This window comes from Colobus angolensis, unplaced genomic scaffold (genome assembly GCF_000951035.1).
Source record: "Colobus angolensis palliatus isolate OR3802 unplaced genomic scaffold, Cang.pa_1.0 Scaffold8, whole genome shotgun sequence".
In the NCBI taxonomy this organism is placed as follows: Eukaryota; Metazoa; Chordata; class Mammalia; order Primates; family Cercopithecidae; genus Colobus; species Colobus angolensis.
Window position 1 is genome coordinate 6719351 of NW_012121820.1, and position 5502 is coordinate 6724852.

Below are 5502 nucleotides of genomic sequence, written 5' to 3' on the forward strand. Positions count from 1 at the left end.
AGGCCAGGGCCCAGCCTCCTCCCCACCCACCGACACCCCGCACCTCCTCCCTCCCCGGGGCAGCACATCCTCCCTGCAACCCAGGCATCACCCCTGTGAAAGGAACGACGGCTCGGAGAGGACCTCGGTAGTGACACTAACATTCATTCACTCAACCACCCATTCATTCATTCAAAATACATTGAGCATCTACTGTGCCAGGTACCACTCCTGAGAGACTCAGCTAGAGCAAGACAGACTAGTTTTCTGCCCTCCCAGAACTTACATTCACATGGAGAGACAAACCGTAAACAAATAACCAAGTAAAGAAGCAAGATAGTTTCAGAAAGTTACAGTTACAAGGAGAAAAAAATATATACATATCTGCTGTTGGGGAGTGGAGGAGAGGCGGTCATTTTAGCTAGAGCAGTCAGGGAAGACCTCTCTGAGGAGGTGACATCTGAATTATGAGGAAGTGCCACTGGTGTGGTATTTAGGTGAGAACGGTTCAGGGGTCTCCCCTATGTTTCACCCATTTTACAGCTAAGGAAACTGAGGTCTCAAGAGCTTAACTAGTTTAGTGAAGGTGAGAGGTATAGCCCCCTCCACCTACATGCGCAGATCAAGGCACCCCACTTACTCCATCCTCTCATAGCCACCCCCCTTTTGGTCTCCCTGACAATGAACTGTGTTAATTGGAGCCTATGCAGCCTTTCCTACCCCGTCACCCACTCTCTAATGTCTATGAATTCCACTGTGGGATACTCAGGATGCTTCAATCCAAAAGCAAAATCAACCACTGTCATTTGTTAAGTGCAGTAAAAGACAGGGCACCCAGGTGAATGTGAATTTCAGAGAAACGAGGAATCAGTTGCAGTACATATCCTATGTGATAGGTTGTATGTACTTATATTTACAAAGCATTTCTTGTTTCTCTGAAATTCCAGTTTAACCGAGTGTCCTATATTTATACTTGCAACCTTAAGCTCATCCAATGCCCAACTCTTCCTTAACTCATGTAATCCCCAAGAGAGACCCCAAGGTAGCTGCTGTCAGCACACTCATTGAACAAATGAGCAGGTCCAGGCTCAAAGAAGGCAGAAAGTGACTGAGCCAGAAATGAAATTCAGGCCTGGCTGACTCCAAAGCCCTTGCTCTTGAGCCGTAATCTTCAATTCCAGTTGTAAGGTTACAGGGAAGCTGATGGAGGTTAAGTTCTTGGGCCCCTGACTTGCTTGGACTCCTTTCTAAGGGGACTTAGAAAAGTGTTCAGATGGTTGCTTGTTGATGTAAAGCTTACAAAAGTCCTTTGCTTTGGACCTTTGGCTGCAGGCAGTAGAGCTTGCTCTCTTTCCACTCGGATTCCCTACCCCCAACTTGCCCTTGAGTAGGATGGTGGCCACTGGCATTTTGGAGGAAAGTTGAGTTGGGAATTTTGTGATGTTTGTGGTAATTTTCAGCTTCTTAAAATTTGAATTTGTTGTGATTTTTTTTTTAATTTAAAGAAATAATCATTTTCTTATCTAATCTTGGACTCATAATTTTGTGCTCTTTTTCTTGAATAGGGGCTGCAAATTGCACATGTTATCAGGCTTCACCATTCCTGGACCCACCTCTGGTCATAGCTTACTCCGCTTTCTACTCCCTAAACTTCAAACAGAAGCAAATGTATTCAGTAAACATGGTTGTTCTCTTCCTTGGGCCTGCTGCGGTAGGCTTGGAGACGGCTCTGCTTCTGGCTTCTAGAAGCAGAATGTACATGTGTACTTGGACTTGATTTTCTCATCACCAAAGTGAAGATAACAGTACTCATCTTATACTATTATTGTGAAAATTCACTGAGCTCATGCTCATAAAACACTTTCTGCTATGACTGCAGCTGGCACTAGCAATTGCTCAACAAATATTATTACTGTATACACAGCTTCACTTCCCATAGTATCCTTGCTAAGTGTTCCAAGCCATTATAAATTGAGCCTCTTAATGACCTCCAGAGGTGTTTAATTTGTCTTGGCCTATGGACTTTAATTTTTTTTCTAAAGGAATACACTGGAATAGAAAATATCAAGTGAATTGTACGCGAGAAGAATATATATACATACATATACATATAGTCACATGTATACATATGATCCCCTATATATAGTTACATGTATGCATATGTTCCCCAATTTATGATGGTTTCACTTAATGATTTTTTGACTTTATGATGATGTGAAAGTAATGTGTGTTCAGTAGAAACCGTAATTGGGATACCCATACGACAGTTCTATTTTTCACTTTCAGCAAAATATTTGATAAATTTTGTGAGATATTCAAAACTGTATTATAAAATGGGCTTTGTGTTAGATGATTTTGTCCAACTGCGAGGTACTGCAAGTGTTCGGAGTGCATTTAAGGTAGGTTAGGCCGAGCTGTGATGTTCAGTAGGTTAGGCGTATAAATGCATTTTGAACTTAGGATATTTTCAATTTACAATGGAGAGATATATATGTATATATGTATACATATGTCATATATACATATATAGACACACATATATCTGTATCTATATCTGTATCCATATCTATATCTGTATCTTGGCCAGGATGTGAAATGTTTCTTCCTGTGGCTCATGGGGAAAAATCTTGAACACTTGTTAACCAAAGGTACCCCACAGAATGCAAAGGGTTAATCTATTTCCTTCATACCATTTTACTCCTTCCCCAGAATCTGGCCCATTATTTCATAAATTGCAGACACACCCCAATGCCCCTGAGAGATAAGCAGGAGGCAGGTGCTTATTAATTTTATTTTTCCTTCTCTTAGTGCTGTGATTCTCAACTCGGGGTACACAGAATCTCCAGGGAGGGCTTTTAAAAATCCCCATGCTGAGGCCCCATCCTAGACCAATTAAACCAGACTCTGGGATGCAACAGTGGCATCAGCCTTTTTTTTTTTTTTTTTTTGAGATGGAGCCTCACTCTGTCGCCCAGGCTGGAGTGCAGTGGTGTGATCTTGGCTCACTGCAACTTTCGCCTCCTGGGTTCAAGCAGTTCTGCCTCAGCCTCCCAAGTAGTTGGGATTACAGGCATGTGCCACCACACCCAGCTAATTTTTGTATTTTTAGTGGAGACAAGGTTTCTTCATGTTGGCCAGGCCGCTCTTGAACTCCTGACCTCAAGTGATCCACCCACCTCGGTCTCCCAAAGTGCTGGAATTACAGGTGTGAGCCACCGCACTTGGCGGGCATCATCCTTGTTTAAAGCTCCCTAGGTGATTCCAACATACAGCAGAGAAGAGAATCCTCATCTTTGGGAGAGTAAGACCTTGACCACAGAGTCACAACAGATGAGCAGAAGCTGATAGGACTTAAGGTCCCCAATCCTTATTCACAACCCTGAAAATTCAGCCACCTTCCTATGTAGAAGCACCCCCTTTCTGTCTCTTTCTTCCCTTGCTATCTCCTTGTTAAGTATTTGTCCTCATTTGATAACAACCAGCAAAATAATCCCAAACAAAATTTGAAAGTGCTAAGCCATAAAGCAGATTCTTTGTGGTGTAGTCCACAGGCATGCCTACCTTGGAGTAAAAGACATTCCCCCCACCCCAGTCTTCCAAGTAAATGCCCTCTAAAGCCAGAAAACCACATTAATTTTGAAAACTATGAACCTCACAATATATCCAATGTATGTATATTCATTGTAGGATATGTATGTATATATCCTACAAACACACATGTGAATTCTATGTGACAAATCATGCCCTTTTTTCTAAACACATTCCTTTCCCGCCTGCAAAGATCACCTCTACAGAAAAAGCATTCAATTTTTTAAAATACATTCACTTAAACCTTGGCTCTTTCCAAAAAGGATTTGAGGCAACATACAAAACCATATATATGGCAGCAGAATAAAGAAAACAAGAAAAGCAGATAACAGGGAAACAGGAAAGAAAATGCAAAAAAGTCAAGGTAAGGTTTGCACACAAAATGTGGACTAGAAGGTCCTGGACACTTGTCAGTGGAGAACTAAGAATTAGATGCTGAGCTTCCAGGCAGCCAGTGCAAGGACAGAAATGTGATCAATTACATCAGTGGCTTTCAAACTTTCCTTTATTTAAAATCTAGCATGTATAGAAGTTCAGTATGGAAAAAGGAGGTGAAGGACCCCAGCCACAGCCTTATGCCTAACCCCTTTCTCCTGTAGGTAGGTGAAAAGGTCTTGAAGGAACCCCCAAAGCTCTGCAGAGTCAAGACTAAAAATCATGGATTTCAAAGTGCTCCATAGTGTTCATGATTCTTTTTGTTTTGTTTTGTTTGTTTGTTTTTGAGGCAGAGTTTCACTCTTGTTGCCCAGGCTAGAGTGCAGTGACACAATCTTGGCTCACAGCAACCTCCGCCTCCTGGGTTCAAGCGATTCTCCTGCCTCAGCCTCCAGAGTACCGGGATTACAGACATGTGCCACCACGCCCAGTTAATTTTTGTAATTTTAATAGAGACGGGATTTCTCCATGTTGGTCAGGCTGGTCTCCAACTTCCGATCTCAGGTGATGCGCCTGCCTCGGCCTCCCAAAGTGCTGGAATTACAGGTGTGAGCCACCACCGTGCCCGGCCAGTGTTCATGATTCTTAATTCCTCTATGAGAAAGGAACCAAATGACTTGAGCAAATCAGAGCTTTGCCTGATATTGATACGGGAGAGAAAGTTTCTCGTGGGTCTTTACCAAAAAGGCAGTATATGATACCATGTGTATGTGGGGACAGGCAGGGGCTTTTTGCAAACATTAAAAAAAAAAAAAAAAAGACACACAGAGAGAAATCTCACATCCTTCCTAACCCAATAAGACAAATACAAGGATGCTTCAAATGTCTCTTCAGTAAGTAGTTTCCCAATAAAATGACCTTGTTTTTAATACTCATACTTCCTAGAAGGCACATTTCTCACAATTATCAGATGAACATTTATAAAGAAAAATGGATATTTGTATCCCCCAAATTAGATTCAGCATCTCCACCAAAACATCATGCAGGAAAAGCAGCATGTCAACTACCATTGCGAGAACATCAGAATCACATTCAGAAAACTGCACCAAGACGCAATGAAAGGGACATGCAATCAGATGTAGTGGTGTTGCCACAAACAAACCAATTATTTGTTGAAAACTTTCCTGATGATTTGGTGATCAGGAAGCTATGTTTTAAACATTTTATATCCTAACACACTGCTTTGGTACTTACTGGTAGACATTTGCTGTGGTTTGAATGTATCCCCTCCAAATTTCAGGAGTTGAAACTTAATGGCCAATGTGATGGAATTAAGAAGTGATTCCAGGCCAGGCGCAGTGGCTCAAGCCTGTAATCCCAGCACTTTGGGAGGCCGAGGTGGGCGGATCACGAGGTCAGGAGATCATGACCATCCTGGGTAACACGGTGAAACCCCGTCTCTACTAAAAAATACAAAAAATTAGCCTGGCGCCTGTAGTCCCAGCTGGAGGCTGAGGCAGGAGAATGGTGTGAACCCGGGAGGCGGAGCTTGCAGTGAGC

At 42.4% G+C, this 5502-nt stretch overlaps 1 pseudogene; it reads left to right on the forward strand.

Annotated features, from left to right (window-relative positions):
* LOC105502587 overlaps positions 1-5502 on the forward strand; it is a 140696-nt pseudogene that overhangs the window by 770 nt on the left and 134424 nt on the right.